Raw genomic sequence first — 26,566 nt, 5'->3', positions numbered from 1 at the left:
ATTTGCTTTGAAGACAACTTAATTCTTATAAAAATATGTTCTAAAAAGTATCATTGATGTTAGTGTGCTGACCCTGTTATAGGAAGAGATAGGATACTGAAATCAGAGATAGGAAGGCAATATTATAATGGATATCAGCTATCACCCATTAGTCCACTGGAGATTATAAACCTGTGTTCTTTGGTGAAATTGACAGTATGACAGTTGTCAGCAAAAGAGATGTTTATAGCTAATAATTAAGAAACACATATAAGTGTTTCCTTGCTCATACTATTTGAATTTCTTCAGGTCTCTTCCATTTTGAGAGTCTGCTGAGGAAATCGAAGCCTGATTAGATTTCTTGCCTTTTGATTCCTTCAGTATCCTGACCCTTGGGGGTGAGTTCTTGGGCCAATGGGAAGCATTAACCAGATGTAAGGATACAGTTATCTCCTGGAAAGCAAAGTATTGACATTATTACCTGCAGTTAGTGTTTTCCCATAGGTGCTTTTTGCTCTTGAATCTTGAAAACCTTTAAAACCTTGACCACTTGATTTTCTTTATTACATCTGTACCTTCTTGGTTGATTGAGAGTAGCCACCCTGGCTTATTTGGGGGCCCCCTGACTCTATTTCAGGTAACTGGCCCGTGTGCAAGTGTCCCCAGGAAGCTAATATAAACGACCGAGCCATTTGAGTTACGTGGTTTTCAGACACTACATTTTAGGCTTGCATGCTTTAGTCATGCTGCACCTCCTTCATACTTTTCTTTCTGCAAGAGCTTTCTGTGCAAGAGGATGAAGCCATCATCATTTTTTATACTTTGAAAGTTTTGCTCGTTACAGACGGTTCGTGACTTGTCAGGCTGAACCAGTATTAGTGGTTTTGCCTTGCAAGCTCCAGGCATTAGCGTTGGCTATATTGCTGATCTCAGGGTCTGAGGGCAGCACTCTTTCTTGGGACAGCCAACAGGCCGAATCAATCACATCCCGTTGTGCTTGTATCTGTATGCAGGTTGCCTTTGTATAACGTGACTTAATGAAAGATAGTTGGTTATGGTGGTATTATTTTATTATAATTATGATGACTTTTTCTTGGTTGCATTAGCAACAGCCTCAAAAACACAATAAAATGATTCTTTGCAACTCATGGAAAGTGTGAGGCCTTCTTTCATTTGACTACTTCTGATGGTGTATTAACAACCCTTCGTTTAAAGTCAGGCAGGTATAAAGAGTTTTCAATGAGAAAAGCCATGAAAATAAATTTGAATATACATAACTACTGAGAAAAAGAAAACTTTGACTATTTTTACAGGATACACCCTATTTTAAGAAAGTGTCTTATTTTTTTTAAATGTTTCAGTCTTCCCTTAAAAATAACACAACTTTACTTAGAAATTTCTCTGAAAAAAAATTGAAATTCTATCAATTCCCTGTTTAGAGTCCATTGGGTTACTATTTCAAAATAGCAAGGTTTTTACCCCCATGGGTATGTCTGTAGTGTTACACCTCTCCAAGCAACCTACTAATCTTGTCTATTAAATGGGAATTTTTAAAAGAACTCTGTTCCCTTATAAACAGAAAACTACTGTCCACATATCCTGCTATTCTTCAAATTGTAGGACCACATGGAGCGAGAGATCCAAATCCTACTAAAGTACTTTAGTTTCCATCTTTTTCATGCTTCTAGAAATGGAATCCATTATAAGCCAACAAAGCCCATGTGCTTTCTTGTCCCTCCTGTCAGAACACTGCATTTTGATAATTCAGCCAGAAGGCTTTATTATAGAAACAGCCTTCAAGATCTGTTCTTGAAAAGACATTTGTATACTCATTATGCAATTCTATCATTTGTCAATAGGGAGTTCTGTAAATAAAGCACTGAGGTCTAGACTGTAGTAGCTGATGGCAGTAATCTTGGATAGAGCAATTTCTTTTTCTTTATATATCTTAATAGTTCACAGCCGGTCTTGAAATAATGATCTTAAGGTTTTGTTACTGTTGGTAGTGGCTGGATATTTGAACAATAAAACCATAATGGCTCAGAGACTCTCTGGTAAAAATTTTGTTTTTTTGTTTTTTTTTGCACAACCACTTGTCCAACTGTCCTGAATATTTTTTACTCTATGATAAACAATATGGGAATCTTTTTACCTTAAATTTGTAACCGTGCTGTCATTTACATTACATGATTACAATTTCTCTATATCCTGTAAGCATGAAACATCTTTGCTTGGTAACATAATTAGAATATAATTCCTGAGTTGAGAGGGATACGAATAGAAATTTGTTGGCCCATCCCCACATAAGGAGACACACACAGACAAGCATGCATGCACACACACCTACAGATTTGGAGGATGAGCAGAACATGGGGAAATGCAATATGTTTCAGATGGCTATTTTGGCTGGTGCCTGTAATGGGCACCGTTTCCGAAGCAAAAATGTATTAATAGGAACCTCACAAAGCGCTTGGACCAAAAATTTTATTTTGCAGGGATTAGGGGCCTTTGAGGAATTTTTTTTCAGGAGATAAGTGGTGTGATCCAAATTTGCCTGTTAGAGCATTACAGCAACAGTATGGGGGTAAGCCGTTATTTTATTCTCTTGCTTGGCTGGTTTAAATAATCATAGCCTCATTGGTCAGGTTGCAAGTGAAAGTGCATATGCTCCCTTTGTAAATAGCTTCATGCTAGCTCTTGGCATAGAGTATTACATTTTAAAAGTTATAACCAGTTAGCTGCTCTCATACAGACCAAACTTTAGCTGTTGAAAATATGTTAAACTCTGATCTTACACCTTCACTAAAACCCAGTTATAAAAACTTTTTAAAAGAAAGCTGATTTGCATATTGGGTTATCGTTACCATCTTTTTAGCATTGAAACAAGTATACTATCAAGGGTGAAACAGACCACCAGCCCAGGTTGGATGCATGAGACAAGTGCTCAGGGCTGGTGCACTGGGAAGACCCAGAGGGATGGGATGCGGAGGGAGGCGGGAGGGGGGATCGGGATGGGGGAACACATGTAAATCCATGGCTGATTCATGTCAATGTATGGCAAAAACCACTGCAATATTGTAAAGTAATTAGCCTCCAACTAATAAAAATAAATGAAAAAAAAATTTAAAAATAAAAAAAATAAATGAAAAAAAAGTTAATTATACAATAAAAATAAAATAAAATAAAAAATAAAAGAAAGCTGACCACAACAAAACTCCATACTTTATCTGTTAGAATAACTTTATTATTATTATTTTTAATTGGTGGATAGTTGCTTTTCAATGCTGTGTTGGTTTCTCTTGTAGACCAACATGAATCAGCTCTAGGTAGACATATGTTCCCTCCGTTTTGAACCCCCCAGCTCTCCCCCATCCCAGCCCTCTAGGGTCACGGAGCACCAGGGCACTGAGTGACGCAGACCCCCGGCTCCCTTTTTATGTGTGGCGCTGAGTGTGCGTCAGTGCTGGCCTCTCAGTTAGCCCCCTCCTCCTTGACCTGCCGGGTCACAGGCCTCTCCCCTACGTCTGTGTCTCTGTTACTGCCCTACAAATAGGCTCATCAGTACAGAGTGAAAGTGAAAATTCTTCCCTGGTGGTTCAGATGGTAAAGAATCTGCCTGCCATGCAGGAGACTCAGATTTGATCCCTTGGGTTGGGACGATCCCCTGGAGAAGGGACTTTTTCTTCTGAATCCTCGTTGTTTTGTCTTTCGTGATATAAAATTTTACTGTGGTAAAAACACAGACTGAAGTCTACTCTCTTCATAAATTTTTAATTGAAAGTGAAAGTTGCTCAGTCGTCTCTGACTCTCTGCGACTCCAAGGAATTGTCCAGGCCAGAATACTGGAGTGGGTAGCCTTTCCCTTCTCCAGGGGCTCTTCCTAACCAGAGATCGAACCCAGGTCTCCCACATTGCAGGCAGATTCTTTACCAGCTGAGTTACAAGGGAAGCCCATAAATCTCTTCATAAATTTTAATTATCCAGTACTATATTGTTAATAATAGGTACAGGGTTGTATAGCAGATCTCTAGAACTTACTCATCTTGCTGAACTGAAACTATATGCTTGATTAATAACTCCACATGTCTTCCTCCTCCTAGCCCCTTTCAAACACCATTCCATTCTTTGATTCCATGAATCTATTTTAGATATGTCATAGAAGTGGAATCATGTAGTATTTGTCTTTATGTGACTTGACTTATTTCACTTAGTAAAATGTCTTTAAGGTTCATCTGTGTGGCTACAAATGTCAGGGTTTCCTTCCTTTATGAGGCTAAATAATATTCTGGTATATATATGTATATATGTATTTTTGTTGCTGTTGTTTACTCACTAAGTTATATCTGATTCTTCTGCAACCCCTTGGACTGTAGCCTGCCGGACTTCTCTGTCCATGGGATTTCCCAGGCAAGAATACAGGAGTGGGTTGCCATTTCCTTCTCCAGGGGATCTTTCTGACTCCAGTGGATCGTCTCCTGCATTGCAGGCAGGTTCTTTACTGCTGAGCCACCAGGGAACCAATATATACACATACATATGTATATATATATTGTTGATATATACTCTCTATATACACACTGTCCTTATCCATTCATCTGTCAATTGACATTCAGTTTGCTTCTATATCTTGGCTATTGTGAATAATACTGAAGTGAATTTGGGTTTGCTAATACCCCTTTAAGTTCCTGATTCAGTTCTTTTGAATTAACCCCAGAGCTACATTGTTGGATCATAAGATAGTTCTATTTTTTAAATTTTTTGAGGAACATCCCTACTGTTTCCCATAGCAACTGTACCACTTTGCACTGTCAGCAACAATGTACAAGGTTTCCGGTTTCTCCACATCCTCCCCAAAACTAGCTTTGTTGGTAATAACTATCCTGACAAGTATAAGATGATATGTCATCGTGATTTTAATTTGCATTTACCTGCTGATTAGTGATGATGATCACTTTTTCATATACTTGTTGGCCATTTGTGTTTCTTTTTTTGAGAAATACCTGTTCAGTTCCTTAGCCCATTGGGTATTAGTTATTTTAATCAGGTTTTTAGTGTTTTTGCTATTGATTTGTAGGAGTTCCTTATATATTTTGGAAATTAACCTTTCATCAAACGTATAGTTTTCAAATGTTTTCTCCCATTCCATATGTTTTCTTTTCATTCTATTGATTGTTTCTTTTACTGAGTAGAAGCATTTTAGTTTGATGTGGTCCTATAGTTATTGTTGTTCTTGTCTGCGTTTTTGGAGTTGCATTCATGAAATTATTACCAAGACGAACATCATGAAGCCTTTTTCCTGTTTTTGCTTCTGGGAGATTCATGGTTTCAGGTCTTAATGTTCAAAAATCCATCTTGAATTAATTATATATGTGGTGTAAGGTAGAAGTTCAATTTTATTCTTTGTTCTTTCTCAAGATTATTTGGCTATTTATGATCTTTTGTGGTTCCAAATGAATTGTTGAATTATTTGTTTTATTTCTATAAAAAGTGCTATTAAGACTTTGGTAAGGATTGAATTGAACTTATAGATTTCTTTGGGTATGAACATTTCAACAATATTAAAGCTGCTTATACACAAACATGAATTATCATCTCATTTGTTTGTGTCTTCTTTATTCTTTTTACATTTCTTATATCCAGAAGAAAGTTCCAGAAAAAGACTAGTTTAGGCTTCTCTAAAAGTGCTCCTTATCAGACTACTTCCAAAATAGATTTCCCCTTTTCTCCTTTCTGGATTCTATACATCCTAAAAGGCAGGTTTTAATATCATATATCTGGCCGTGTTACCTTGTAACAAACCATCCCTTGTTATCTCTTTCTTCTAAACCCTTTATATTTATTTATGTTGTTTGTTTTCCCTATTATTAGTTACTTAACCATACCTTACCCTTTCTTAAGACTTAAGGGGCCTAGAGTTAAACTTTGGGTTGATTTATTCATTAAGTGATCAGTTCATTTCTCTTTTCAAATCATATTTTCTGAAATATATTTTATATGCTGGTGAGTGACCCCAAGAATAGAGAATCTATTAGGTAAAATCCCACTGTGTAGCAGCAATTATTTAAGTGCTGTATGCAAGGACCTACTTGACTAACTTTGGTCAAATCACACCAATAATCTGAAGCTCTTTGTCTTCATTTTCTGTTGATAAAATGAGGATGATATCTGTTCTCCTACCTAGAAACAGAGGTAGGATGGTAATTAGAGTAAGAGATAATAGAAAGCACTTCCTAAACCCAAAAGCACTGTGTTGAACAAATGATTTAGTAGTTCACTACTCCTCAAAGTTTTGTGTTTAGTAAATAATTTGTTCTTTTATAAGAGTTTGAAAGCTGCTTCTGTATAGTTTCTCCTAGCCAATGCTGCTTTGTTTTCATGGAGACACTGAACACATCTTCCTTTTTCCTCTAAAATTTTGTAAGATAGCTATAATGGGTTCTTCTTAATTTTCTTTGTGAAGATGAATATTTCAAGTGTGCTTATCTTTTTAAAATTTTTACGTAGAATAGTTTTAAATCTCTTGTTATTGACACTCTCCTCTGTATACCTCTAAGTGTTTTAATTAATATATTTTAACTTTCTCAGAGTAATTTTAGATGCTTAAGACATTGAGCAGAAAATCCAGAGAGTTCCTGTATATCCACTCTCCTTCTGCACACAGTTTCAAGTTTAATTTTTCTATCAGATTTGGTTGTTAAAGTTGGACACATTATCCCCAGATGTGATCAAGAACTTCAGTTTCAGTGGAGACTGAGAAGGGAAGGACTCAAGTCTGACACCCAATTTCTGACTTGTATAACTGAATGGATGGTGTAGTCGTTTATTCATGTAGATCTCTGGTTTAAAAAAGAGCAGAGTTGACATAGTAGAGGATGATTTCCATTTTTGATGTATTATGTTTGAGACACCTTTGAAACACCCATGGAGACATGTCCATGAGATCCTTGGGTTGCAGTGATGGAGCTCTGGGGATAAGCTCTTGTGAAAAGAGGTAGCGTGAAGGTAGACCCCTGGAAGAATGTGGCAACGGGGGAGAACAAAGAAGAACTAATAGAGCCCCTGCAGAAGGCTGAAAGAACAACCGAGGAGGTGAATGTTTCAGAAAAGGTAGATTTCTATTGTGTTTGTTATGTTTTCTTGCAGAAAGGTCAGAGGAGTTAAAGGTTCTTTATGTCTGGTTTGGCTGTGTTGGCTTCAGCAGACTCAGCTGAGCTTTGGAGCTCAGTCTGAAGTGGATTCAAGAGTTATGGAATGTAAAAACGTAGAGGCAGATGGTACAAACGGTTTCAGAATTTGGAGTTTGAAAAGGAGAACAGAGAATTCAACATTTGAAAATATCTTGGAAAATCAAGAAGGTAGAAGTAATATTATGGCCAGAATTTTGGGAGATGCTTTGTGTACTTTTATCATTGATCTTTTATCATGTAGACTTCTGCAGAAGACGTTATCTAGCTGCCATACAGTATTCTCTGAATTTTTTCCCAAATGTGTATTGTTTCTTTGTTTCCCAGTTCCTAATATAAATAACATGCTATTCATTTAGTAATATATTGATTATAGGTTTCAGTTTTGCTGTTTATAACGTATATTCCATTCTGCTAGTCTGTGGATTCTTGTGTTAATTATCAACTATAATTTCCAAGAATCTTAAAACCAAGTATATTTCATTATATTATGTGTAACATCTGGGATGTATTTCAGTTCTATTTATGTTTAGCTCAATCAGTAATATCCATTTCTTGGCTAATGCAAAATTCTAATGTTATTATAAATTCAGTTATATTTTAAATTAATTGAAAATTTTATCCATGGTAAACATAATATTATCATTGGATCAGAATATGTAATATTAAATGAAAGATTAATTTTTGGATAATATTTACAAATCTTCTTTGTGGCATATGTACAACCTTGTAAAAAATGATAAGCAGCTTAATGTTAAGCTGACTAGTATGAAAAATATTCAACATGGTAAAAATTTAAAAGACATGTGTTCTCTATATCCAGTGTTTTATTAATGGGCAGGTTAAACTTTATTCCTTTCATACTTAGCTGAATTATAAAAATGTAGAAGTCAGTATTAGAATATAAGTTTTTCAATACTATGCTATTTGGTTTAAGAAAAATATTCTCTTCAAATACTAAGATAATATTAATTGTGACAATATTATAATGAGGGTACCCATAGCATAGTCTTCAGATTATGTTCTGAAGCCACATAGGACAGTCTGGGTTTAAATCCTGGCTTTGTCATTTATGAGCTGAGTAACCTTAGGCAAATTATTCAGCTGTCTGAGCCTTGATTTTTGTGTCAATGAAAGGGGTTAATCATGGCATGTCATATCATGGGTAGTTGTGAGTTTTGATTAGATTAATACATGTAAGATGATCGTAACAGTAATTGAACATATTAAGTGTCCTGTGATTGTTTACTAGCATAATAATTCATTTGCATCTATACTCAGCTCTTTTCAGTGACATCAGATGAATATCATGACATCAGGTGAATATCAGTGGGGATTGCATTTTATCCTTACGTAGTGTTATTCTCATGATAAGTAGCTCAAACTTAGGTTTAGATGATAGAACTGTTCTACCAACTAATATAGTTAAATTGATGATAGAGTTAGGAGTAAATTAGATCCTATTTAAAACCTATGGGTCTCACATAGTATGTTGACAATTACCATTACTTTAATCTTTTCCCTACTCTTCTTTCTAGGGACCCAGTCAATCAACATTCCTTGAGTATTTAGTATGTATCAAATGTTATACTATGATTTTAATGCTTAAGACAGGTACAGTTATTGCCTTGAGGCAGCTTATACACTGGAGGGCAAGAGTTATATTAAACCAATAAGTACTGCAAAGAAAAAGTTACAGTAATATCAGACTATAAAATAGAATATCTTTCCTGGTACTGAATGGCAAAAACCACCCTAACTGAAGGGCTATAATAATCTGAGATCAAAGAATGAAATCTTTACCTACCTGAGGAGGGAAAGTACCTGGTAAAAAGCTGATGTTTGGGACTTTACATGACACGTGTACTGACTGTCGAGAAATACAGGTGTGACGTGAGGCCAGGCACTGCAAGCCAAGCCCAAGAACTCCGAGTTCCCGTTAAGGATCTTGACTTCATGCACCCTAAATCTTTTCATTTGTGTTTTTGTACCCTTGCTAGCGTGGAAGTGACATTACTAGGGCTGTATTTTTAATGAAGGGGTTCAGTTTAACATTCTAAACCTCTATACCTTTGAACTTTATGAATTCAATGTAATCAGCATACTTATAAGTCCTATAAATTTTATTTTGATGATTACTCTGGCTACTTGGGGAAGATTAATTGAATGGGAAATGTGGATGTGGAGAAAGCAGATAGGAGGTAATTTAGTGATGTGGGAGAGAGATTATTTAATCTTGGCCTAGAAGGATGACTCTCAGAATGAAGAAAAGTAGATAATTCTAGAATTTTTAGAAGAGATCACTTGTAAAACTTGGCAATTGATTGATAGAAAAAGAATGAGTATACTATGGTTCTTGTATATGGTTTGAGCATATGAAGTATGAAATATAGGAAGAGGTACAGGTTTAGATATGGGGAAGGTTATAAGTCTAGCATTAAAGTTGTGTTATTTTTTTCTTCGAATTAGGTCTGGACTACTGTGGAACAAGTGAAATACTGAGATGAGTATATGGTTCCGGAGTGCAGAAGAAAACTCTCAATTGCATTATAAGTCTACAAGTCGTAGACATTAAGCCGGGAGTTGAAGCTGTAGAAGTAGGTCGGGGTACTTCCCTGGAGGTCCAGTGGTTAAGACTCTGCCTCTCAATGCAGGGGACGCAGGTTTGATCCTTGGTTGGAGAACTAAGACCCCACACGTCACAGGACAACTCAGCCCACCCACCACAACTAGAGGGGCCCACACACAGCAACCAAGACCCAGCATACACACACACACACACACACACACACACACACACACACACAGTTTAAAAAAATAGAAGGAGTAGGTTTGCTTATGATGGAGGAAAGAATATGGAATAACAATGAAGAGTATGTGGGAGCACCTGGTGCTTAAAAATGGAAAAAAAAAAAAAGAAGCCAGCATTTAACAGTCAGGTAAAGGAGAAGGATCTAGTAAAAAGCTAAGCATGTTTCTTTGATTTAGTAAAATGGATATCAAGGCCAAACTAACCTTAGTTAGTTAACCTAATGTGTTAGGTTCAGTGGTCAGAGTAGAAGAAATGTTAGGATAAACAGGAAGTGAGCAAATAAAAAGTAAACAACTCTTGTTGGATATTTGACTTTGGAAGAAATGAGCAAATGTCCAGAATTCCGAGAGCAATTATTTGTTTTTGTTGTAAGATGGGAGGCATGATTTGCCCACTTATGGAAGGAGTCAGTATGCAGAGAGTGACTAACGGCTGGGGAGAAAGTTTGTAATAGAGATCTCCAGGGTCCTGTGAAGGTAAGAGAGATACAGAACACAGAAGGAAAGGTAAAGGTGCTATACGGAAGCAGGTTGGTTCATAGATATGGATGTTGGACAGTAAGGGAGTTTCTGTTTAACGCCTCTTCATTTCATTGGTGAGTAGAAGGCAGTTACTTCTCTAGGGTATGAGAAAGGCCAGTGGAAATGGGGACCAGGAGTTGGAAAATAGTTGAAATTTTCAGAGCAGGAGAACCAGAGAATGAGAACTTACCAGACAAACACATGGATTGCCACACACTGATAAATCCTGCTCAGAGGTGGTGACCATACATTTTATATGCATGCTAGCTGGCTCTGAAATCGTTCCATGAGCACTCAGCAACTAAGATGCTTGTATAGAGAAGATGGGCACTTGAATTCAGTCAGGGCTGGGGATTTTAGGATATTGTGCAATAAAAGCCCCAAAGTGTGAGTGAGTTTGGGTTGTTGATGAGGGAGGATGTGGTTGCAAGGATGAACCACTGAATCCAAACTGGATGGACTTTGTCATCATTTTCTTTCTCCGTTATCATCTTCTGAATAAGTATGAAATTGAAGTCAGAAGTGCTTGGGGAAAAGGAATAAAGTAGACAAAGTGACTGATAAAGGGAGAAGGCTTCTCTCATCTCATCATCTGTCTGTCACCACAAAGATACTGTGTTGAAAGAACAGTGTCCCTCCACCCAGTTCGTGGGAAGAACTCTAGTTAATCATGTTGGTCAGAGCTAGACATTTACTGAAATAAGTTTTGCTAGCAAGTCGAATTTTGTACCTCAAAATCCAGAGCCAGTCTGGCTGATTCCTTTGTGACTGCCTGCCTTCTGGCTTTCTCCTCCATTGGCTTGACTTCCTGTTTGGTGAATGCTGTCACGCAGCCTGTTTCTGGGTGAGCGGCAGGGCTGGAAGGGAATGCTCTTGAGCTGAGAAGGTCTTCTCTCTGCATGCTGGCTCCAACCAGCTCCATCCAGCAGGCCTGCGCCCTTATCTGCAGCTGGGGTGTGGGTTCCCTTCACAGACCGACTCTGTGATGTCTCTGCAGACATATACCTGTGGGAGCAGTTCCAAGATCTAGATTGAGAGTGGAAGGTAAAAGAGTCCTTTTAGCCACAAGACTAAACTGTGCGCTCTCACCTGATACAATGTGGAGGTTTTGAAGGGATTTGTTGTCTGCACTTGACCTCTCACTGTGGATCTTTGGCCAGGTTACTTAAGCTCTGGATTTTTCATCTAAAAGTGGAACACTAATAACACGCATCTCACAGGTTGATAGTGAAGACTGAACGAGTTAAAAGCATGTAAAACATTTATCTGGAGCCTAAAACACCATATTTAATAAATAATTAGTTGTAAAAATGAATTATTATTTTATCAGTGGGTCTTAATGTTTTTCTAGAAGATGCTTAGGTTTATTTTGAATTTAAACATTTAAAAAAATTTTTTAAATGCTTGTTTTACTCTTTTCTCATTTGATTGGTGATCTTAGAATGTGCAGTTGCTTCGGGCATAACTGACTCTTTGCGACCCTATGGGCCGTAGTGGGCTCCTCTGTCTATGGGATTCTCCAGGCAAGAATACTCAAGTGGCTTGCCATGACCTTCTCCAGATCTTAGAATGTGTACCTCTTTTTTTACCTTGTAAGGAAAGAGGGAGAAGTGGGAAGCTGGGGACAATCAGTCTTGAAGAACAAAAAAACTCCTGGAGGTAACCTAGAGGATAGAAGAGAGAAATAGGAAGGTGGGCCTTGAAGGATGGAACTGTAAATAAATATAATGCTTAGACTCACATGACTAGGAGGATGTGGAATCTAAAATTTGAGTCAGAGACTCATAAGCCTCTGAAGGCTTAAGTCTGCCCCCAACACTATTATCACTGCACCTGAGAAAACTGAGTAACAATTATTGTTTGTCAGAAGTACAAAACTGGAGTTATCTGTGTAAAACTTGAGATTATTTGTTGTATATGTAATACATCTGTGCGTGCTAAGTCGCTTCAGTTGTTTCCAGCTCTTTGTGACCCTATGGGCTACAGCCCACCAGGCTCCTCTGGCCATGGGATTCTCTAGGCAAGAATACTGGAGTGGGTTGTCATGCCCTCCTCCAGGGGATCTTCCCGACCAAGGGACCCAACTGACATCTCTAACGTCTCCTGCATAGACAGGCAGATTCTTTACCATGAGCGCCACCTGGGAAGCTCTGTATATCACAGTATAACTAGCTGTATTTGTTAGTCGGAATAAGAGAAGATATATGAAAGCAATACTAATTCTGTTTCTCATTTAAAAACTAGTATTGAAATTTTTCATATTTATTAATTGGTTGTAAAGAGCAAACTCAAGTAAAATCCACCTTATGACCCAATGTTAAAAAACATAAATTTTCCATGGAGAAAAATCACACCCCAGGCTGAGGAGGATAGGCCGGTTTATCCTGAGTCCTTGCTTGTCTGTGTCTATTTTCCAGCCCCAGGCCCCACATGCCAGCAAAAGAAGCTGTCTCGTGGACTGCACATCCCATTGCTCTGTATCTGCCCAGTTATGAATGACTTTAATTCAAACTTATTAAAATATGTGGTGGTGATTGGAGAAGGATGAGGATGAGAGCTTGACCATGGCGTTATCTTATGAAAGCTCTTCTCCCTGCCTCCCTCCTCTCTCTCCATTGCTGTTCCTGTGGTGACCCTCGTTTCCCAGGTGTGAGCTTGCAGAAGGCCACCCCTAGCAGGGATTGTTACCCACCAGGCAGTCTCCTTCAGGAGAGTTCACCCTCCTCTAGGAACTTTACAGAAAATGCTTTTTTATTGTTGCTATGTAATACGTTTTTAGTTAGCTGTATTCGTTTTCTACACTGAGTGTGTACTACCCATCTAATTAAAGAAAAAAAGTAATTTAACATTATTATTATACTGAGGAAAAGAATACCTGTATACAGTGAATAATGTGGGATCTTAGTTTTAGCATTCATTGCCCGCTTGGTTACCTTCACCCCATACTTCCATACTTTCTACCTTACACTTTTCTTCTTGAGCATTCATGCAGCACATACTGCTTATCCATTGCTGGGTTAATATTCCTCAAAAATGCAAGTAGGATTCTGGAACTGAGAGGCTGAAGGTTTAGTCAGTCTCTGCCAATCATTGGGAAATACCATTTTTCATCATAGTTCCTCAGTTCTTTTAGGTAAAATGAGGATAATAGCACTGATCTGTTTTCACAGTCTTGATTAAAAAAAAAAGTTAAACACCTACATGAAAAGATGTTAGTTTGGTTTTTTTTTTTTTTGAACTTTTAAATAAAGATTTAAATGTGGAAAAGTTATAAGAGAACATACTATTGAAGTTAAAACCTGGTGAAGGATTTGACTTAGAAATACTTTCCAGCTGTAAGACAACAAAATATTGAGACTGAAAAAGGTAATACAAGTAGAACGACTTTGTAAGATCTAAATAAATGTCAGATGATATTGATCTTACAAAATATTCATTCATATAGAATTCTCAGATTTCTTAGATATAGCTACATTATTTTAATTATAATAATGTATTTTGTAACTTCGCACTAAATTCCATTTAAATCTAGAACATGTTGTATTGTACACATATAGATTTTTTAAATGGTTGAACTTATTAAATTGAAGGCTAGCTATGTTTTATCTTTGAGAGTTAAACAATAGATAACTGGAAAACTGGAGAAACCATAGTAACTTAAAATAGTGCTACTCTGTACCATTTTTGCTATAGTGGACTCAGGAAATGCAAAGAAGTGCCACTTAATGAAAAATATGTATAAATAGTTAAGTATGTTAATGTAGATATGTAATCATGCAATATTTTGACTTAGTATATAGATCTTTGCTTTGTATCGTTTATTAGGATACCATTAGCAAACCACTCAGCAGTTTCCAGGAGTTTCCACTGGAGACAGTGTTCCAAGAGGCATTGAGCTTAACTTTTTTGAACCTTTGTTGTTGGGGCACTGGTTTCTGGATTGCTATTCTGTTAACATGATGAGCTAATTGACTAGCAGGACTCCCTACAGAATAGCTGCTTCTGCTTAGCTCATCAGGAGTACAATTTGTTGTTTCATTTCCTCTTCTAGTCCCCATTGGGGAAATTGAATTGTGAAAAGACCACCTACTGGGAACATTCAGTGTTCATGACTGAATAAGGAACTTTATTTATCTATTTATTCTTTGGTACTATCTTAATTAGCAATGAAAGAAGGGCTTTATTAGGTGCACAAGTGCTGTGGTTTTGTTACAGATAGGTGCTGTTAGCAAACTATTTGATTCACAGAACCTTCTCAAAGTCAGAGCCTTTTGCAGGTACAAAGCTTATTTGAAATTTTAATTTGCAATGTTAGAGCTGTTTGCCATTTTAGTGATTGTTAGTCATCTGATGCAGAAGTTGAAGACAAGTCAATGGTGGTGTTAAAAAAAAAAAAAAAAGCACAGTTGTGAAGTTTAGAAGATTTATTCTTTGGACCACATGAACTTTTATGTTTTAATTTTTCTCCAACGAAGATTGTTGCTCTATAACAGTGTGGACTTGAACAATGTATCCTTAAATTTTAAAATCTTCACAGTTTCACCATTTTTTATTACTATATACACTCTTAGGCAAAAACAGAGTTTATGAGACCTAATTATTGTGATAAACAAAGTTAGATAATATATTTTACATCCTTTTCTTTTAGAATTTAGTGCTAGTTTTTACTTTCTGTTATCAAACTCTTAAGTGTAATAAGGAAATTTTCCAAGATTTGCTGTGCTTTGTCACTCAGTCATGTCTAACTCTATGCCACCTCATGGACAGGCTCCTCTATCCATGGGGTTTCTTCAGGCAAGAATACTGGAGTGGGTTGCCATGCCCTCCTCCAGGGGATCTTCTCAACCCAGGGATCAAACCCAGGTCTCCCGCATTGCAGGTGAATTCTTTACCTACTTTATCTTATCAAACTCTTAAGTGTAATAAGGAAATCTTCTAAGATTTAAATAGCCTCTAAATTAAAACTTCAGTTGTTTTCCATATGGATGGATACCAAGGAGGGAAAGACAGGGCACATGAATTGTGATTGCAGTTGACATCGTTGTTGTTCAGTTGCAAAGTTGTGTCTGACTCTTTGCATCCTGGTGGACTGCAGCATGATAGGCTCCCCTGTCTTTCACTATCTCCTGGAGTTTGCTCACATTCATGTCGATTGAGTCGGTGATGCCATCCAACCATCATCCTCTGTCGCCCCCTTCTCCGCCTGCCGTCAGTCTTTTCCAGCATCAAGGTCTTTTGCAATGAGTCAGCCAAAATATTGGAGCTTCAGCTTCAGCATCAGTCTTTCCAGTGAATATTCAGGGTTGATTTATTTTAAGATTGACTGGTTTGATCTCCTTGCTGTCCAAGGAACTCTCAAGAGTCTTCTCTAGCACCACAGTTCAAAAGCATCAATTCTTCAGCACTCAGCCTTCTTTAAGGTCCAACTCTTACATCCATACATAACGTGTAAACACCATGGCTTTGACTAGATGGACTTTTGTCAGCAAAGTGATATCTCTGCTTTTTTAATACACTATCTAGGTTTGTCACAGCTTTTCTTCCAAGGAGCAAGCAGCTTTTAATTTCGTGGCTGCAGTCACTGTCTGTGGTGATTTTGCAGCCCTAGAAAATAAAATCTGTCACTGTTTCCACTTTTCCTCATCTATTTGCCATAAAGTGGTGGGACCTGATGCCATTATGTTAGTTTTTTGAATGTTGAATTTTCAGTCAGCTTTTTCACTCTCCTCTTTCACTTTCATCAAGAGGCTCTTTAGTTCCTCTTTGCTTTCTGCCATTAGAGTGCTATCATCTGCATATGTGAAGTTGTTGGTATTTCTCCTGGCAATCTAGATTCCAGCTTGTGATTCATCCAGCCTGGCATTTTGCATGATGTACTCCACATATGATTCAAATAAGCAAGGTGGCAGTATACAGCCTTGACATGCTCCTTTCCCGATTTTATATGCTATCGATACTGTGTATAAAACAGATTACTGATGAGAACCTGCTGTATAGCACAGGGAAGGCTACTCCGTTCTCTGTGGTGACTTAAATGGAAATCCAAAAAAGAGGATATATGTGTATGTGTGATTGATTCACTTTTCTGTACAGCAGAAACTAACGTCATTGTAAAGCAAATATACTCCAATAAAAGTTAACTAAGAAAAAACTCAGATATTTTCTTGCACACCAGTTTAACAAGCTGCTTATCCTTAGAGCAGAGGCAGAATCGTGTAGTGATTAGAGACTGCGGCTGTGGAACAAGACAACTTTGGTTCCAGCCTGTTGCTCTGTCCCTCACTAGCTTTGTGACCCTGGGCAAACATAATTCTCTGAATCATATAAGGTTAACTTAATAGGGCTAATGAGAGTTAATACAAGAGAAACTCTTGGAAGGGGGTTTGGCAGAGTGCCTAGCACATAAGAATTGCTCAGTGGGTATTAGCAGTTGTTATATATATTTCTTGATAATCTAGCACAAAACCTGAGGTAGATCATGTGCTCAATAAGGAATTCACAAATGCATTCTTTAATGAGTGAATGAACATGATGAAATGTCCATAAAACTTAGAATCACTATAAATCTATCTCTGCCCTGTACTTTTAGATAAAACAACACATGTCTCTATAGTTATAAACTTATAGCCAAATATGGGAATGGTTTTGAAGAACTTAAAATCTGTATTTCAATAATAGATCCTTAATATCCCCAAATTATTATTATAGTCTCTAAAAAAATCAAACACTTGCAACATTCTGTGAGTCTGGGTGATTAGAAACAGAATATAAAGAATTCATCTTAATAAAATGCTGTGAAAATCTTGCAAAGATTTTTCACAAATATTCACCCTTTAACCCTTATAAAGAAGAACTTGTTTGTATACAGTTCTCTGATGTCTGAATTGAATGAATAAGGGGAGGGGACTCAGGGGGACACTTCATGGACTAACTTCCTTATGTTCTTCAGCAGATACAGTGAGTATTCAAAAGCAAAATAAAACCTAATGCATGGTCCCTGCTCCCAGGGAAGATGTAATCAATCGACTTGTGTGGATAGTTGTAACACATGATAAATCCAATTATACATGTTTATGTATACTGTTATTTTATGTACACATGATCAATGTAATAGGTAGTGCTATTCAAAGCCTATGTCCTAGGAGTTTAAGAAAATTAAGAAATTTCCTTTCACTACTAAGAATGTTCTGCTTCCCTTTGAAATAGATTTATGTGGAACTGCTGAAGTAAGGGAATTGTCTTAATCCATTTTTTGAGAACTCTCAGAAAGTTCTGAAGTCTAGGAAACCTAAAGGTGAAAATATAAAATTTCCATGAAGGGAGTTGCTTATTTTGTATTATACTAAGAAATATGAATAAGATAGAGACATCACTGCTAAAGATACATGTACTTTTCCTTTGCAATCACAATAATTTATGGTAGTGTTGGAGGTTTGTTTTTTTTTTTTTCCTAGTGATTATTCCCACATGTGGGAATACAAAGCAGTGAGCCTGGCATACTATTTTCTTCATAATTGTTTATCTGTCTGTTGGTCTTTATTCACTCTTTTTTTTTTAATTAATATGTGATTATCAACAGGAAACCCCTGAGACCACTGTTATTAACTCGAACACAAATGGAAGATGGTATTGATGTACTAAGTAGTACGTGGTGGGCGTAATCAAATTTTCCATGTGATTTCTACTTGGAAAGCAACTATTTAGCAAGTTATTCCTGCTTTTAGCTAATTCTTAAATATCAGTCTCCAATTAGGTCCTTTCTTATCCAGGAATATGTTATTGTTTACTCCCTCCAATGTATGAATAGTAAAATAATTCAGAAAGTATATTTTCATATGATATAAGCTTGATACTTATCTTGGTCATTTTATAGCAGTAGTAATATTCACACATATGTCATTTGCTGTTCTTTGGGCCATGTGACTTGATCTGGAAAATAGCATGTGATGTGTATCACTTCTGGGTTGACTCAGCCCTTGTTTGATAGTGTAGTCTTTCTTCACTTGCCCTAAAGAAATTATAGTCTTTTCAATAAGTAGTCCTAGGTTTACTGGATTTACAAAGGAAATCAACTGTATTTTACTCCTTATCTCAGATAGACCCAAAATAATTTCAAGTAGATGGAAGATTGAAATATGAAATGCCTAGCAATAAAATATCTTGGAAATGTCATCTTTTCCGAATCATTGATTAGGCACATTTTTCACAAAGTGAGACATGTAAAATCACAAACCTTAAAGGAAAAGAATGAGAATTTGAACTCTATTAAAATTTTTAAAATTTATCCTTATCAGAGACCCATTTCATAAATAAGAATGAGAGAAATATTTGTCATACATATGACCACTGAAGGATTTTTTTTATAAATTACATAGTTTTTTAAAAACTTCTCTAAATTAGTAAGAAAGAACAGATAACCCAATAAAACAACAGAGAGGAAGGACAAAGGTCTTAACAGGCACTTCAAAGTGAGAATATACAAATGGCCAATAAACACATTAAAAAAATGTTCAACATCACTATTTATCAGGAAAATAATAATTAAAGCCACAGTAGGATGCCAATGCTAACCCTTAATATGACCATTGAAAACAAAAAACAAAAACCTAAACAAAAAACAAAAACCAAGTGCTAACAAAGACTATAGACCTAAATCTATTGAAACTCTAAAAAAATTGCCATTTGGGACATACACTGGCACAGTCAGTTTAGAAAACTGTTTTGTAATATACACTAAAACTAAACTTATTCCTTATGGTCCAACAATTTCACTTCTAGGTAGATGCTCAACAGAAATATGTAGGTTCGTATTTTAAAGATGTATTCCAGGGGGCTTCCTTGGTGGCTCAGTGGTAAAGAGTCTGCCTGCCAATGCAGGAGACACAGGTTCTCTCCCTGGTCCTGGAAGATCCCACATGCTGTGGGGCAACTAAGCTCTTGAGCCACAACTATTGAGCCTGTGCTCTGGAGGCCAGGAGCTGCAGCTACTGAAACGCGTGACACTGGAATCCCTGCTCAGCAACAAGAGAAGCAATTAGAAGCCCAGGCCCTGCAACTAGAGAGTAGCCCCTGTTCACCACAACTAGAGAAAAGCCCATAGAGCAATGAAGACCCAGGACTGCCAATAAATAAATAAAATTATTTTAAAAAGACGTGTTCCAAACAGACGTTTCTCCAGAGAAGACATACAGATGGCTAACAAACACGTGAAAAAATGCTCAGCATCACTCATTATTAGAGAAATTCAAATCAAAACTACTATGAGATGCCACCTCACACCCATCAGAATGGCCGTCATCAAAAAGTCTACAAACAATAAATGCTGCAGAGGGTGTGGAGAAAAGGGAACCCTCTTGCACTGTTGGTGGGAATGTAAATTGATACAGCCACTATGGAAGACAGTATGGAGATTCTTTAAAAAACTAGGAATAAAACCACCATATGACCCAGCAATCCCAGTCCTAGGCATATACCCTGAGGAAACCAAAACTGGAAAAACAAGAAAAGAAAAACACATGTATCCCATTGTTCATTGCAGCACTGTTTACAGTAGCTAGAACATCGAAACAACCTAGATGTGCATCAACAGAAGAATGGATAAAGAAACTGTGGTACATATACACCATGGAATATTACTCAGCCATAAAAAAGAACATGTTTGAGTGAGTTCAGATGAGGTGGATGAACCTAGAGCCTATTATACAGACTGAAGTAAGTCAGAAAGAGAAAGATCAATATTGCATACTAATAGCATATGTCTGGAATCTAGAAAAATGGTACTGAAGAATTTATTTGCAGGGCAGCAGCGGAAAAACAGACATAGAGAACAGACTTATGGACATGGGGAGAGGGGAGGAGAGGGTGAGATGTATGAAGAGAGTAGCCTGGAAACTTACATTACCATATGTAAAATAGATGGCCAAGGGGAATTTGCTGTCTGGCTCAGGAAACTCAAACAGGGGCTCTGTGTCAACCTGGAGGGGTGGGATGCGGAGGGAAATGGGAGCAAGGTTCAAGAGGGAGGGGATATATGTATACCTATGGCTGATTCATGGAGAGGTTTGACAGACAACAACAAAATTCTGTAAAGCAATTATCCTTCAATTAAAAAAATAAATAAATAATTTTAAAAGATGTGTTCCAGAATATTCCTAACAGCAGTGTTTTTAAACCCTCCAGTGAAACAACCTAAATTTTTATCAACAATGGGACACAAAAATAAATTGGAGAATATTCAATCCATAGATATGAATGCAGCATGTGATGAAAATAAACAAACCATGGCTACATACAACATAGATTCTTACAAACATAAGGTTGAGCAAAATATGTCAGGCATATAAGGGACAAACTGCATGGTTTATTTTCTATAAAGCCTAAAAATGGACAAAACTAATCTGCTATAGCAAGGATTAAAATTGTGTGTTCCTTTGGAGAAATAAATGACTGAGAGGAGTCATGAGGAAGGGAGCTCCTGGGAGTGATTTGTTTTGTTTATACTGGTGTGTTTATTTTGTCAAATGACTTGTGCACTTTTAGTTAAATATGTTATATTGCTAAAAAATTCAACACAATCTGTAAACAACTTATTTTTAAAACATCTACTTTGATAATTACCCAGGAAACATTCTTCATCTTTCAAAACAGCCAAATCTTATTACTTTTAAAGTTAGATTTGGTGTGGTCTAACTTTGTTCGTTTTGTTCTCTGCACATTAGCATCACCTGAGGTGTTTTTATTTTTTATTAGTGTTTATTGGTGTATAGTTGCTTTACAATATTGTACTCGTTGCCGCTATATACAGTTGAGCTCTACAGTCAGTCAGCTATATGTGTACATAGATCCCTGTTTTTAGATTTCCTTTCATTTGGGTAACCACAGAGCATTGAGTAGAGTTCCCTGTTCTATACGGTAGGCTCTATTAGTTTTCTGTTTTATGCATAGTAGTGTATACATGTCTGTTCAATCTGCCAGTTCATCCCACCCCTCCCCTTCCCAGCCTCCTTCCCCTGGTATCCATACATCCTTTTTCTATGTTTGCATCTCTGTTTCTGCTGTTTGGCTAACTTTGGCTTACATGCACACTGCTCATATTCCCAGGATGCCACTATGTCTAAACATACAGGATTGCTTCCCGAGAGTTCCAAAGGGATGCAGTGTGTTACATGAATGCTAGTAGCTTGTTTTGTGATGAGGAAGGTTTTTTAATACACAGACTGTTAGACGGTCTCTAGATATTGGAATTTAATTCCCCAGTGCCTGCTCCTCCCTTTTAATAGTTATTTTAGGTTAGAGTTTTGTCTTTAGAAAAAACAAATGAAGGGACCAGTATGGAAGAAAATCAATGGACATACAAACTTATATATATATGGCAATAGAATCATCAGTAGTGTAATCTGGGTCAAAATATGTTTTTCAGGTTGTGAAGAACAAAACTGGACCAAAAGCATTCTATAAATGTCTGCCTCTTGTTATTTCTTTTTGGTTTTAACCAAATAATGTCTACCATTTCACTGATCCTGCCATCTCCTCAGCTATTCTAATTCAGCTTTCCTAGTTGGCAGGCAGTAATGGAGAACTTGACTTCAGAATCTCAACAACCTAGTCCCAAACAACCCAGGGAAACATCAAGACCCTCAGTTGGCAGGGGCATGAAAGTATTTTCAGAAGGCCAAGTGATGTCATGTGAAATCTCTATTTGTCCACCTTATTTGAATAAAGCTCAATGGGCATGATTTCAGCAGAATATGAGGTGCCCCTTATTTTCAAGCTTTTGACTGAGTTTCATAAGTGGATGTAGCTGGGGAAAGCTAAAAATTTCTTTGCAGAGTTCAAGTTCCTACATATCCAATTAAAAATTAGCATAGTGGAGAAGAGCCAAACACCAAAGATTGTATCTGCTGCACTGTAAAAGGCCTGTTCTCTGATCAAAAGTGAAAGCAAAACAAAGCACTTTGATTGGCAGTGCTTATTATGGACAAGTCTTTTCAGGCTGATGCTGAGATGGGGCTCCAGATAAAGAAAAGCAGAGGAAATGTGAGAACAGTGGTGATCAGCAATTGTTCCTTATCATCACCTGCATCAAAATAGTCTGTGATGTTCGTACTTTTTTTTTTTTTTTTAAACTCATTTGTTCAACAGAGGCTTGTTAAACAGCTTTTCAGCCTCAGTGATTAGCTTGGGATATGGTATCCATATGCCATGACACCTAACTCAAAGTGCTCAAAGCGAAATTATAGGAGAAATAAGTTGGATAGAAAGAAGTTATTACACTATAATGTAATAAAAAGAAATATACAAAAATGGAGTAAATCTTCCAGGAAAATGTAATCCCTAATTCCAAACTCATGCCAAAAACCCCTTTCAGGCCTCACTTTTTGTATTACTTCTGTTTGAACTTCAGCACTTTTGTACATCCAGTTTTTTATTCAAGGGGGAAATGTGTGAGACCTTAGCTTCCTTCTCTACTAATTGTGATCAGGTCATAGCCTAAACATCGCTTTGCCCCAAAGCTGACTAATTTCCCTTTCTCCTTGGGGATAAAATTTCAGTTTACTGACCTTCCTCTGTGCTCAGCCAACCTCCCTTTTGTTCATGATATTGCACTTGACTTTTACTGTCTTTTTAGCCCTGTGAGATTATAAATTCCTTTAGGGGCAAGACCGTTCCTATTTCATTCAGCATGGAAACCCATCTTCTGACTCTGGAACTTAATTTATACTCATTGAGTCAATAGTGAGTGAAGCTCTCTAAGATGCCTCAGGGACATGATGACTCAGTCTGCTTGGTAGAACCATGAAAAAATTGGGAGTAAACAAAGTTTGTATCACTGCAGCTTATGGCATTGCTCTAAATGACAATTTTCTTATACAGGCTTTTTGTCCTGTATTCATAATGGAGAAAGAAAAAATATTATCCATTATTAAACTATGAGCTCCTGGGGCTTTTTAAATTTGGTCTATGTCCCATTGGAAAAATCATATAAAATCCACTGACCCTCTTCCATTCCCGCCTTTCAAATATACTTGTGCTCATGCGTGTTTGTATATAATTTATAGGATTCCATAGACCTTTGGAAGCCTATTGAGACTTCAGCTCAAAACCTGATATTTTGGAGTATCATCTTTTTCATATCTGTGTGGCTGAACACAGCTTGTGGAGTCAGTGGACTCAGCTTTCCTATGTGCACGGGTATAAGCTAAGTCACTTTAGTTGTGTCCAATTCTTTGCAAACTTGTGGACCATAGCGATCAGGCTGTTCTGTCCATGGGATTATCTAGGCAAGAACATAGAGTGGGTTGCCATGCCTTCCTCCAGGGGATCTTCCCGACCCAAGGACTGAATCCACATCTCTTACGTTTCCTGCACTGGCAGGCGGGTTCTTTACCACTAGTGCCACCTGGGAAAGCCTCAGCTTCCCTACACCCATTATAAATTAGCAGTATTAGAAGGCAACACTTATTATGCCCCCAGCATATTGTTTCATTTAATCATAATAACCCACTTGTAAGATAGGCCAGCTTACCTTCCTCAGTTTGCAGACTGGGACAGTGCATTGGAGAGGTTCCATAACTTGGTAGAAGTGTCACAATTTTTAAGGGGTAGAGCTGAAATTCCAGGTCAGGCAGTCTGGCTCCTGGGTCTGCTCACATCCAACATTCCATACTGGTTCTCTGGCATCTTGGTTCATTACATCTTCTCAGTGTCTAACCAGCAATTAAGAATGCCTGTACCACTTTATGGTCCAAGAAACCTAAGGGCAGCAGGATAAACAGTTGACCAAAAAGTTCATTTAGGTTTTTCCATTAAGATCTTATAGGAAAACGCGAATGAACTTTTTGGGCCACCTAACAGAATGAATTATTTTAAGTCATTTACAGTACTTGTTTGTGGTAGAACTTGAATATGAACCCAGATGGATCTTACTCCAAAACCCATGGCATTTATACTGTATCCAACTTCTAAGCATCTGGCACATGGTAGGCGTCCCCTCTGAAAAGACAAAGATGGGAAAATGTCAATGTAGGGTTGTTTGTGGAACAGGGAAGGGTAACCCACTCCATGTTCTTGCTTGGAGAATTCCATGGGCGGAGGAGCCTGGCAAACTGTAGTCCATCATCTCACAAAGAATCGGATACGACTGAGCAACTAACACACAGGCATTGTTTGAGCCATTGTGTTTTAAGCTGTTTGTTTTTTGTATATCATATTGAGACAGAGAACTAGAAAATTCTTTAATATGTAGGCTTGTAAATCTGTGCAGGAAAGTAGGGAGGGGAGAGAAGAGCCAAAGGGGAGAGCATCAAAGTGCAGCGTTCCCCTACTTCAAAGTGAGAGTTGTGAAAAGCCATCATTAATGATCTGTCATTTTATAGTATTTTGGCTGTGAGCTGGGGAAGATAAGATTTTCAGTTATGTTGTCTCATATTCAGTTAGTTTTCTCATGGAATATATGTATACACACATGTATATATTTTTATATATATATATACAGTTATATTTAGTTCTTCAAAGGTGGTGGTTTTTCAAGTGAGAGTCCTTGGTTAATAAAACTTAGATGCATATTTTATGTTTTTAAAAAATTTATGCATAGCAAATTTACTCACTTTGAGTCTTCCATTATATATTAGATTTTCCTGTGGCTGAATAAAGCACAATAAATACGTGATTAATTTATGCTATTATTTTTAGATATAATTTAATATAAATTAATCATTTTATAGAGAGAAAAAAATTTAACAGTATTTCCCTGCATAATATTGTTATTATTAGCCTCAACTTGTAATCAGAACTATTGATCTCATATGGAAGAAAATCCAGATTAATTTTTTCCTATGCTGTGGTCATATCTTTTACATTTATGATGTAACTTAACAGAGTAAATAAATACTTTTTTGGCTTGCGAACATTTTTTTATTTCAGAGACTTGGAATAAGTTGATTTATTACCAATGGTGTTTTTAAAAGAAAGCTTTTTTGAAGGAGAGTTTACATAACATAAAATTCATGCTTTTAACTCATACAATTCAGTATTTTTTTTTAAAGAGCTGTGCAGTCATCATCACTGTCTAATTTTAGAGCGATTTTATCACCCCAAAAGAAATCTGGAGCCCATCAGCCCTCATTCCCCGTTCTTGCTTCCCTCCCGTTAGCTGTATTTGCCCCTACCAACTGCTAATCTGCTTTCTGCATATGCGTCTGCCTGTTCTGTACATTTCCTATAAATGGAATCATACAAAGTCTGGCCTTTTGTGTCTGGCTTCTTTCACCAAGAATAATGTTTTCAGTGTTTAGACATATTCTAGCATGTATCAGTACTTATTCCTTTTTGTGTCCAAATAATATTCCATTATGTGGATTTACCACATTTTATTTATTCATTCTTTAGTTAATGGACATTTGAATTATTTCCAGTTTTTACCTATTTTTAATAACCTTGCTTTGAAGATTTATGAACAGGTTTTGTGTGGAGACATGTTTTCCATTCTCTTGGATATAAACTTAGCGGTGGAATTGTTGGGTCATGTGGTCACTCTGTGTTTAACAGTTAAATTGGGTTATTTTTTAATTGTTGAGCCATAAAAGTCCTCTATATATTCCTGTTACAAGCTCCTTATTAGATATTTGATTAACAAATGTGTCCCCCCATTCTGTAAGTTTCTTGGCACTTTTTTTTAAGGTACCCTATGAAGCATGACACTTTTTAAATTTAATACTTAAGATAATCCAGTTTGCTTAGCTCTCATCAGCTGTGTTTTTGGTATCATATCTAAAACACTACTGCCTAGTTCAAGGTCACAATGATTTACTCCTATAGGATTAAGACCCCACCCTTATGACTTCATTTAACTTTAATTACCTCCTTAAAGACCTTCTCACTAGTCACATTTTGAGTTAGAGCTTCAATGTGTGAACTGGGGAGGAGCACAGATCAGTGTATAATGCTTTCTCTTATGTAATGATTCTGAGATACTGAGCAAAAATGTTTAAATATCCATGAATGAAGGAAAAAATCATACCACCTCCCCCAATTTAACTTTTAAATTTAAAATTGACATTAAAGTATAATTT

General features: G+C 37.0%; 1 protein-coding gene and 1 pseudogene across 2 annotated transcripts in view; one reads left to right on the top strand and one right to left on the bottom strand.

Annotated features, from left to right (window-relative positions):
* The window catches only part of LOC122421997, a 30,596-nt pseudogene extending 19,178 nt beyond the window's left edge, over nt 1–11,418 (bottom strand).
* SLIT2 (slit guidance ligand 2) overlaps nt 1–26,566 on the top strand; it is a 383,481-nt gene that overhangs the window by 150,078 nt on the left and 206,837 nt on the right. The window lies entirely within an intron of this gene.

Source organism: Cervus canadensis, chromosome 19, assembly GCF_019320065.1.
Source record: "Cervus canadensis isolate Bull #8, Minnesota chromosome 19, ASM1932006v1, whole genome shotgun sequence".
Classification (NCBI taxonomy): domain Eukaryota; kingdom Metazoa; phylum Chordata; class Mammalia; order Artiodactyla; family Cervidae; genus Cervus; species Cervus canadensis.
The sequence above is the reverse complement of the archived record's forward strand: the minus strand, read 5'-3'. Positions and strand labels throughout refer to the sequence as shown.